Source organism: Portunus trituberculatus, chromosome 49, assembly GCF_017591435.1.
Source record: "Portunus trituberculatus isolate SZX2019 chromosome 49, ASM1759143v1, whole genome shotgun sequence".
In the NCBI taxonomy this organism is placed as follows: domain Eukaryota; kingdom Metazoa; phylum Arthropoda; class Malacostraca; order Decapoda; family Portunidae; genus Portunus; species Portunus trituberculatus.
In genome coordinates, this window is record NC_059303.1 from 896,975 (window position 1) to 908,540 (window position 11,566).

Below are 11,566 nucleotides of genomic sequence, written 5' to 3' on the forward strand. Positions count from 1 at the left end.
CTAGCCAAGCAGGGGCTGGCATATTACGACAAGACCCGGCCCACTATCGCCATCACGGACTGGTGCAAGGACGGCATTGGGTTCGTGGTGATGCAACAGTACTGCTCTTGCCCGCCAGCCGACGCTCCCCTCTGCTGCAAGGGAGGGTGGCGCCTGGCGTTATGTGGCAGTCGGCACCTCACTCAGGCCGAGGCAGGATACGCGCCAGTGGAGGGAGAGGCCTTGGCGGTGGCGTGGTGCCTGCGTAAGGCCCGGCTTTTCCTCCTGGGATGCCCCAACCTGGTCATCGCCACGGATCACCGTCCCCTGGTTAAGTTATTTGGTGACAGGGCCCTAAAGGACATCGCCAATCCCCGGCTCTTCAGGCTTAAGGAACGGACCCTGCAATATAAGTTCACCATGCGCTTCCTGCCAGGTAAAAACAACGCAGCAGCCGACTTCCTATCCAGGTATCCCTCAGCCAAGGCTGCCCCGGACGAGGTGGATGAGGATCAAGACGTCGCTATCGCCGCAGCTATGTCCGCAGCTGCGGTAGCCGCCCTGACTTGAGCGGGTGTACCACCATCGATGAAGAGATGGTGTTGCAAGTGGCGCTTGAGGACCCCACATACCAGTCGCTGGTTTCAAGAGTGTGCAGCGGCGACTGGCGGCCCCACAAGTCACAGGAGCTCGCCTGCTTACGCCCCTTTACAGCGTACGGGACAGACTGGCAGTGTCCCGTGGCCTAGTCACCTATACCTATGACCAGGGATGTGTGCGACTCGTCATCCCTGATGTTCTACGTCAACGAGTAGCCACCAGTCTTCATGCCAGCCATCAAGGCCTCGACTCCATGCTGAGGAGGGCCAGGCAAACAGTGTATTGGCCTGGGATAGAGGGTGATCTGCAGCATCATCGGGCCATGTGCTACACCTGTGACGCCAACGCGCCTTCACAACCGCCTGAGCCCCTTATCCTCACGCCATCTCCCGATTACCCCTTCCAGCAGACGGTGGCAGACTTATTCCAACTGGGAGGTCAAACTTACCTGGTATACGCTGACAGACTCACGGGGTGGCTGGAGGTGGCGCATCTACCCTCGGGTGCCCATTCCGGTAAAATCATGAAGCACCTGAGGCACTTCTTCACCAGATGGGGGGCCCCAGAGCAGCTCTCTACTGATGGAGGTACAAACCTAGTGAGTGGGGAAATGACTGCATTCCTCAAGAGGTGGGGAGTCGCGACCCGTCTCTCATCCGCTCAGTACCCCAATCTAATGGCTGCGCCGAGGCGGCCGTGAAGACAGCCAAGAGGATGTTGCGAGACAACACGGGGACCAGCGGCAGCCTAGACAACGACAAAGTGTCGCTGGCTCTCCTCCAATACCTCAACACCCCGCTGCGGGGGGTAAACATGTCCCCCGCACAGTTAACGACAGGCAGACAGCTGAGAGACGGAGTCCCCACAGCCAAGCAGAGACTACAAGGTCAAGCAAGACTGGCAGCAGACCCTGGAAGAGAGGGAGACTCAGATGGCGCAGCGTCACGAGGAAATACGCCAACAGAGCCCGGGCCAGCGCCGTCGACGACGTCGTCTGCAGCCAGGAGCCCGTGTGTGGGTTCAAAACCAGACTAGCAAGGTATGGAGCAAGTCTGGTACCGTCGTCGAGGTCCACCCTTACCGCCAGTACGCGGTAAGAATGGACGGGAGTGGTCGCATATCCATACGCACGCGCGGCCACTTGAAAGAGGCCCCACCACAGCAAGAGCCGCCCGCCTCACCGCGAGAGCCGCTCGCCCCGGTAGGAACACTCGAGCCGCAACCACTCACACCAGAAGCACCTTCACCCCCGCCGCCATGACGGCCAAGGCACAGGGTTCGACCGAGGTGGTTAGAGGACTATGTGACACCATAATTACTTTTTGTTTTGTTCTGTGGACTGGTCAGTTTAGTTTTTTTTTTTTTTTTCCATTGTCTTAAGATTATGTTTGTTATCCTTACAATCTTGAGGGGGAGATGTAGGAGTTTTAGTTTCTTGAGAGAGCTGGCAACTGCGAGCCAGGCTCAAGGACGCATTCAGTGGAGGCGGCAGTGAGACGCCGGCCAGCTTACTGTACACTTGCTGTCATTATACCCACGTCCAGCCGCTCTGTGTTTCTCTTCAATCCCACAGTTTATATTTTATATTTTTTTCTTTTAATCCAAATACGATCACACTTTTTTCCGCAATTTCTCTAACTAGATTTTCTTTTGTCTTGAGGACTCCTATCATTTTGTTTGTCATATTTTCTTCTTTTTCTTTTAGTTGTTCTTGAATCACCTGAAAATCTTCCTCATCTTTCTTATCTTAGACTCTCCATGCTTGTACTTCTTTTTTTAATCACGTTCTGTACTCTTTCCTCTTCTTTGTTTACTAGATCTTTCAGCTTCGCTTTTTCTTTCTTGGCTTTACCGAGTCCTTCTTGAGGCTTCTTCCATCTGCTTCTTGTAGTTAGCTACTTCCTTTTTCAGTTCTTCGTTTTCCGCTCTTAGCTTAGCTTCGTTTTTTTCCACTTTTTTTTTTTTATCCTTTCTCTCAGTTTTTGAAACTTTTTTCCTATTCTTCATTCTCTTTCATTCCCATACTCTCCTTTATCATTTATCTAGTTTACGTTCAATAGTCAACACTCTCTTAAGTAGTGAAGTATTCGCCATATCAAACCTTCGAATGCGCTTACTCCCTCATCAACATAGTCATCATCTTCTTTCATTCTTTCCCTAGTGTTACAGTACGCTATAGTTTCCCCTAAATTTGTAAGTCTTCTCTTTATTTTGTTTCTTTCGGTTTTAACTTGTATACACTGATATGGGTATTTATTAGATTTAAGTACATTGTTATATACATTGGTATGGACATTGGGTATGATATATATATATATATATATATATATATATATATATATATATATATATATATATATATATATATATATATATATATATATATATATATATATATATATATATATATATATATATATATATATATATATATATATATATATATATATATATATATATATATATATATATATATATATATATATATATATATATATTTATTTATTTATTTATATTTATTATTTTTTTTTTTATATTATTGTTTCGATTGAAGTGTCACGAACCATGGAATTGGCTGACGTGTCGGTCGGTGATGTGTCCCTAGGATACGTGTTAGCTGGAGCCCTGGGACAAGTCAGATTCGCTTTGGCAGTTGCCTCGTCTACACTTCCTTCCCCGTGGTTCCAGGTAACTTAACCCATACAGCGTCAGCAGATCTGAGACTTTGTGATTTCGCCAGTGCTGGCCACATCATGGATTTTTTTTTTTTTTTGCTAAACCAGTCTTAAATGATGTGAAACAAATGAAAATGACAGTCATTCCTCCCAGAACTGACTGGATGTGGTATTAATTGGTGCGAGATGTTTTGCGCTAAAGTTAGCAAAGCCTTATGTGACTAGTTTATTCGCTTCCTCGTTTCTCACCAGTCGATCCCCGAGTTGGACACATGCATAATATCGTTCCTGAGTTGAAAGAAAAACAACATGTCATGTTTTGCTGTTTGGGAGTGTTTATAGCTAAAAATAGACACAAGATATCGCAAGGGAGTGTTGCCTTTCATGGTGCAAATATTTTCCGAGTAATATGTACTTGTTTTTCCTTATAACAAAGCGATTGGAAAATTCTTATTTATGCCATACAAAGTTTTCACTACCACAATATAACAGTTACCATAAACATCTGAAAACGTAAGAGTAAGTAATGGAAATTACGCTTTGTTCATATTAGCGGAGTTGAGGCGTCAGTTTCCCACTACACCGAGCTGAAGGCAGCAAAAATTGCTAAAGTTCAAATATGTAATAAATAAATAATGGAAGCATTGATGTTAGCAAGGACGAGGAGGCAGCATGGGCAATTTCTACAGTGCATGATGGCAGTATAATGGTAGGTTTTGAGGACGCAATACCTCCGAAAACACGAGGAAGCTCGCCGACGTATCTCAAACATCTCTGACGCCCGTTTCGTATCTCGTATGTCTCTGACGCTGTACGGGTTAAGTATTGTTCCAGGATTATTTAGGATATTTTTGACATGTTGAGCTCGCACAACTGTAGATATTGTATATGTGCCATGTGGTGATGGGTATATGTGGTTTGTGGTGATGATATGTGGGTTGTGGTGATGGTGAAATGTCTTCATTAAATGCATTAGCAAGCCCGGCTTAACTGGAAGTTTCTGTGTGCCTTGACCCCTAGACAAGTTACTATTGCTGGCATAACAGAGTATGGGGGCCTGTCGAGATGCGTTAGTAACGTAACGTACATTGCTCTTCCCCTTAAGTGAAACTGGTGGTATTGTGGCAAGTTACAGGGATGTTCTGGTCCTCTGATTGATTATTTTGTGAGTTTGCCAGACCTGTACATCACTAGCAGCCATGCCTTTTGATGTGAGTGAATTTATTTCTGAGCCATCCACTGATCTCTTGATTGAGAGTGAAGTAAGGAAGGATGATTGGGTCAAGTTGGCTTCTCATTACAAGGTCAATGTTAAAACTTCATGGAGGAAAACCGAGATCAAAAGTGCAGTGATTAATGGCCTTGTGAATAAGGGGGTACTGACATCAGATGCCTTAAATCTATGTGAGTCTCAGTCAGCTGATAACCTTAAACTTATGGAAATACAGTTAAAAAGAGAAAAACTACAGGACCGTGAGCGGGAAAGGGAATTCCAGTTGACAATGTTAGACAAGAAGGCTCAGGTAGATATGAAGCTAAAGGATGATTTTGATGCGACACGAGTTACTAAATGGAATCCTCTCTTTAATGAAAATGACCCAGAAGAGTTTTTCCTTCAATTTGAGCATGTTGCACAAACCCTGAAATGGCCTAATCAGTTCTGGGGTGTTTTGGTTCAGACTACACTAACGGGAAAAGGTTTATCGACTTACTTATCTCTTGAAAGTAGTCAACAGTCTGATTATGAAGCCATGAAAACTGCAGTGCTTTGGTCCTATGAACTTACTGAGGAATTCTACAGAGCAAAGTTTAGAAACAGTTTCAAGGACCCAAATAAGTCATATGTGGAGTATGCTCCTGCCTTAACTAAACTAAAAAACAGATCGCTGTCTGCTAGTGGTGTAAAGACTTATGAACAGTTGTGTGAGCTCATTGTTTTGGAACAATACTTAAGAGGTGTGCCACAGGAAGTGAGGTTGTATTTGTTAGAGAAGGAAGTGAAGATTTTAGATAAGGCTGCATCTCTTGCAGAGAACTATAGTCTTATTTGCAAATCTCGTAAGAAGGGTTATGATAAACCCAGTTCCGACCAAAGCAAATCTCAACTGTATGGTAAGCCTGTAGGTAACGGTAATTATCATAGCAAGAATTTTGCTTATCAGTCCACATATGCAAAAAATAGTGGAGGAGGTTTGGGTAAAGCTGAGATATGTAATTTTTGTAGAAAAATAGGGTCACTACAAATTCACGTGCCCAAAGTTGGGAAAAAGAACTCCTGGTAAAAATGACGGTGGTGCTGTTGCTAATTGTATGTTTGGCCCAGCAGATTTATCACTACTTAGTAATGAAGTGTCTGCAGTTGTGAAAGATCCTCAAGAGTTGTTTCAGCCATTTACATTTCGAGGCTTCATCTCGGTTGATGAAGATGGTCAGGTGGTTCCAGTTAATGTATTACGGGATACAGGAGCGTCTCGTAGTGTAGTAGTGAAGGAGTCGGTTCCTTTTGTTGATGACATTTACACAGGTGAGCATGTTCTGTTGAAAGGAGTAGGTGGAACCACTACTGTGCCATTGGCAAAATTCTATCTCAAGACAGAGTTGATTTCTCAGCCCGTTACGGTTGCTGTACAAGATTCTTTACCAGTAGAAGGAGTCACTTTTTTGTTGGGTAACGATGTCGCAGGTAGTCTGGTAGTGCCTGACCCTGTTGTTTGCTCTTCTCCATTAGAAAATTATCCTGTTGCTGATGTTAGCAAAGATTTTCCAGAGCTGTTTCCTGCATGCGCCGTTACTCGCAGCCAAGCCAGTGAGAACACGAACAAGGATGGTGGTGGTACTGCAAGTGATGACCCGGAAGATGATGGACTTGACAAAATATTGTACGAGGGAGAACCCATACAAGCACCCCTACATGAAGAGACTTGTGTGGCTACTGACCCTGATGCTACTGAAGTTAGTCCTGAGCCAGTGAGTATGGATGAAGGTGTAATCACAAGAAAAATGTTAGTAGAGGCTCAAAAGGCAGATGTAACACTAACCTCACTGTTTAACAAGGTAGTCACCATGAATGAAATTGAAGGCGAACCTGTCTGCTATTACGTTGTCTGATGTGCTGATGAGAAAGTTTAGACCTCCTGATGCCCCAGCAGGTGAAACATGGCACGAAGTGAGACAAGTTGTAGTACCATGCTGTTACCGGTCTTTGGTGTTGGGTTTAGCTCATGACCACTTAGGGGGTCATTTGGGAGTAAAGAAAACTCTAGATAAAGTTTTGAAGTATTTCTATTAGCCTGGCATTAACTCGGATATTTCAAAATACTGTAAATCTTGTCACATATGCCAGATTGCTGGTAAACCCAACCAGGTTATTCCCCGAACACCATTGTATCCAGTTCCTGCTGCTGGTGAACCTTTTTCTGAAGTTATTATTGACTGTGTGGGTTCTCTCCCTAAAACAAGAAAAGGCTATCAGCACATCTTAACCCTCATGTGCAGGTCCACTCGTTATCCAGAGGCAATTCCTCTAAGAGGAATAACTATTAGACCAATAATCCCCGTCCTACTCCGAATATTCACTCAGTTTAGATTACCTAAGGTAGTCCAATCAGATCAAGGTAGCAACTTTACCTCCAAGATATTTAAGCAAGTTATGTCTACCGTAGATATACAACATCACTCATCAGCATATCATCCCCAGAGTCAAGGTGTGCTGGAGCAGTGGCATCAAACCATGAAGTCAATGCTTACCAAATACTGCCTTGAGACAGGTAAAGACTGGGATGAAGGTTTGCCTCTAGTCTTGTATACTATAAGGAGTTCTAGACAAGAAGCTCTTGGATATTCACCCAATGAAATGATGTTTGGCAGGGATATACGTGGACCTCTGAAACTCTTACAAGAGTTGGGTGGATGAAGAAAGTGAGGACTTAAGTGAATATGTGAGGAAGGTGAGGGAATGACTGAAACGCGTACATGCTTTTGCAAAGAGTAACCTTATGAAAGCTCAAAAGCAAATGAAGCTCAGCTATGAGCTTTTATTCTTGCCAGATAAAAAAGTACCCTTTACAAGCCAAATACCAAGGACCCTTTACAGTAATGAAGAAGGAAGGGAACCTAAACTATGTCATTGACACCCCAGGAAGGAGAAAAGATAAAAGATTAGTACATATCAACCTACTCAAAGAATACCACGGCAGAGAGCAGGAGGCCAGGAGTGAGGTGGTGCAGATCATTACGAGCCTGGAGAGTCAAGATAAGGAGGATGCTGATAATGATTTCACGCTAAAGGTAGATGTAAAGCTAAAGAATTCTGACATCTTAACTTCACTAGATTCAAAATTATGTCATTTGGAGGCTCAGCAAAAGTCAGAATTGGTTTCACTTATAAATAAGTATAGTGATATATATGCAGATGTTCCTAAGCCAACCTCAGCAGTGGAACATGTTATTGTTTTAACTGATGGTGTGGTTCCTGTGAAACAAGCTCCCTATCGTGTGTCACCAGAAAAGAGGCAGATTTTGAAAGATGAGGTAAAATTTCTACTAGCTAATGGATTGATTGAGCCTAGTGAGAGTGAGTGGGCATCTCCTTGTGTCTTGATACCTAAGCCGGATGGTTCATTCCGGATGTGTACTGATTATAGATGAGTTAATGCTTTAACCAAAGGAGATTCTTACCCGCTTCCACGGGTTGATGACATAATTGATTCTGTTGGCAGTGCTAAGTTTATGTATAAAATTGATATGTTGCGAGGTTATTACCAGGTCCCATTAACTAATAGAGCTAAAATAATAAGTGCCTTCACTACTCCAGATGGATTGTTTCAATATTGTGTCATGCCCTTTGGGCTCAGAAATGCCCCATGTACCTATCAACGGTTAACTCCTAGGTTGGTAGAGGGATTAGAAAACGTTCACTGTTACATTGATGATCTTATAATACAATCAAATGATTGGAAAACCCATATAAATACTCTTGGTGCCTTGTTTGAGAGAATAAGACAATTTTCACTAACCATAAATCTAGTAAAGAGTGAGTTTGGCCACACAACACTTAGGTTTCTAGGTCATGAAGTTTGTTTTGGTAATGTTTCCCCTCTGTCAGCAAAGATTGATGCTATTTATAATATGCCTGTACCCAAAACTCGCAAGGATGTCCAGCAATTTCTTGGAATAACTGGATATTATAGAAAGTTTTGCCCCAATTTTGCAGAAGTTGTAAATCCTTTGACTGATCTAGTTAGCCCTAAGAAACCTATGAGATGGGATGAAAAGTGTCAAAATTCATTTGAAAAAATTAAATCCTATTAATGTGTAAACCGGTTTTGAAAGGGCCAAATTTCAGCAAACCTTTTGTTTTGCATGTTGATGCCAGTGAAATTGCAGCTGGAGCAGTATTAATGCAAGAAGACAGAGACTGTGTATTACATCCTGTTTGTTTTATGTCAACTAAATTCAAGCCTCATCAAAGAAACTATTCTACAATTGAAAAGGAGGCCTTATCATTGTTTGCTCTAGAGAAATTTGATGTATATCTAGGTTCTGGTGGTAAAATAACTGTTTACAGTGGCCATAATCCTCTGGTATTTGTGACGAAAATGAAGAACAAAAACCAAAGGTTAACTAGATGGGTTTTGATATTGCAGCCATGATATTCAAATAAAACACATTAGAGGGAGCGATAATTTTCTTGCCGATGCCCTATCCCGTCCATCTGCATAACTTTTGGCTTTGCTAAAAAAAACATCTACATTGTATTTTTATCTTAAAGGGGAGGATGTTACGGTACGCTATAGTTTCCCCTAAATTTGTAAGTCTTCTCTTTATTTTGTTTCTTTTTTATGTTTTAACTTATATACATTGATATGGGTATTTATTAGATTTAAGTACATTGTTATATACATTGGTATGGATATTGGGTATAATATATATATTGTTGGATATTATTGTTTCGAATGAAGGGTCACGAACCATGGAATTGGCTGACGTGTCGGTTGGTGATGTGTCCCTAGGATATGTGTTAGCTGGAGCCCTGGGACAGGTCAGATTCGCTTTGGCAGTTGCCTCGTCCACACTTCCTTCCCCGTGGTTCCAGGTAACACTTAAGTATTGTTCCACGATTATTTAGGATATTTTTGATGTGTCGAGCTCACACAACTGTAGATATTGTATATGTGCCATGTGGTGATGGGTATATGTGGTTTGTGGTGATGATATGTGGGTTGTGGTGATGGTGAAATGTCTTCATTAAATGCATTAGCAAGCCCAGCTTAACTGGAAGTTTGTTTGCCTTAACCCCTAAACAAGTTACTATTGCTGGCATAACACTAGTCTCATACCTGCATTTAGATGGAATCTCTTCTTTACTCATGATTCTCTAACACTTGATTTAATGAAAAACGAGTCTACACTACTCGTCCAGGCCACTGCAAATACTATACAACAGATAATGAAGATCAGCTGAGAGCGACGCCACTGCATCCTTCCTAGAACGCATCTGGTGTATTTACCTAGTTGTAGTTTTACAGGGCCTGGGCTTTATGCTCGTGTGGCCCTGTCTCCATATCTACACTTATCCAATCTTACTTTAAAAGTGTGCACACTCGTTGCAGACACTACTTCTTCATTTAAACTGTTCCACGTCTCAATACATCTTTACGGGAAACTATATTTTTTAACATCTCTCAGACATCTTCCTTTTCTTGGCTTTTTACTATGCGATCTTGTGCTTCAGATGTCATATTCTTCTCTCAGGATCAGTTTCTCATTACCCACTTGGCCCATTCCGTTGATCAATTTATAAACTTGTATCAGATCTCCTCTCTCCCTTCTTTGTTCCAGGGTTGGTAGATCCATAGCCTTTAGTCTCTCCTCATATGTCATCCCTTCAAATTCTGGAACCATTTTTGTAGCCATTTTTTGTAGTCTCTCCAACTTTCTTATGTGTTTCTTTTTATGAGGGGTCCACATTACTCCTGCATATTCCAATCTGGGTCTTATTATAGTACTTATCAATTTCTTCATCATTTCTTTGTCCATGTAGGGAAATGCTACTCCAATATTCTTTAGCAAATTATATGTTTCTCTAAAAATTCTATCAATATGATTGTTTTCTTCCATCGTCACTCCTAAGTCCTTTTCCTTTTTTACTTTCTCCAGTTCTACTCCATCTCCCATCTTATAGATTCCCACGGGTCGTCTATCGCTCTTTCCCATTTCCATGACATGGCTTTTGTGTACATTGAATTCCATTTCCCACTTTTTACTCCATTCCCAGATCTTATTTAGGTCTTCTTGCTGTATTTCTCATTCCTCTTTTTGCTTTATAACTCTGCACAGTTACGTATCATCCGCAAACAAATTTATGTAGCTGTTCACTCCTTCTGGCATGTCGTTAATATAAATGAGGAAAAGTATTGGTGCAAATACTGACCCTTGTGGCACTCCGCTTTCTACTGCTCTCCACTTGGACTTCATATCTTTAACTACCGTCCTTATTTCTCTCCCCCTCTAATAATTTTCTATTCATCTCAATGTGCTTCCTTTTAAGCCACCCTTCTCCTCTAACTTCCAAAGTAATCTTGCGTGTGGCACTTTGTCAAACGCCTTTTTTTAAATCCAAATAAATGCAGTCAACCCATCCCTCTCTCTCTTGTACTCTATCAACTATTCTAGAATAGAAACTCAATAAATTAGTTACACAAGACCGTCCTTTTCTAAAACCAAATTAGCTATTTGATATTAATTTGTTGTCTTCAAGAAACTCAATCCATTGTTTCTTTATTATTCTTACACACATCTTGCATATTACACTAGTTAGTGATACCAGTCTGTAATTTAAAGGTTCTTCTTTTCTTCCACTTTGTATCATCTGCAAACAGATTTATGTAGCTGTTCACAGCTTCTGGCATGTCGTTAATATAAATGAGGAAAAGTATTAGTGCCAATATTAACCCCTGTGGCACTCCACTGTCTACTGCTCTCCACTTGGACATCATATCTTTAACTACCATCCTTATTTCTCTCCCCCTCAAATAATTTTCTATCCATCTCAATGTGCTTCCTTTTAAGCCACCCTTCTCCTCTAACTTCCATAGTAATCTTGCATGTGGCACTTTGTCAAATGCCTTTTTTAAATCCAAATAAATATAGTCAACCCATCCCTCTCTCTCTTGTATTCTATCAACTATTCTAGAATAGAAACTCAATAAATTAGTTAAACACGACAGTCTTTTTTTTAAACCAAATTGGCTATTTGATATTAATTTGTTGTCTTCAAGGAACTCGATCCATTGTTTCTTTATTATTCTTTC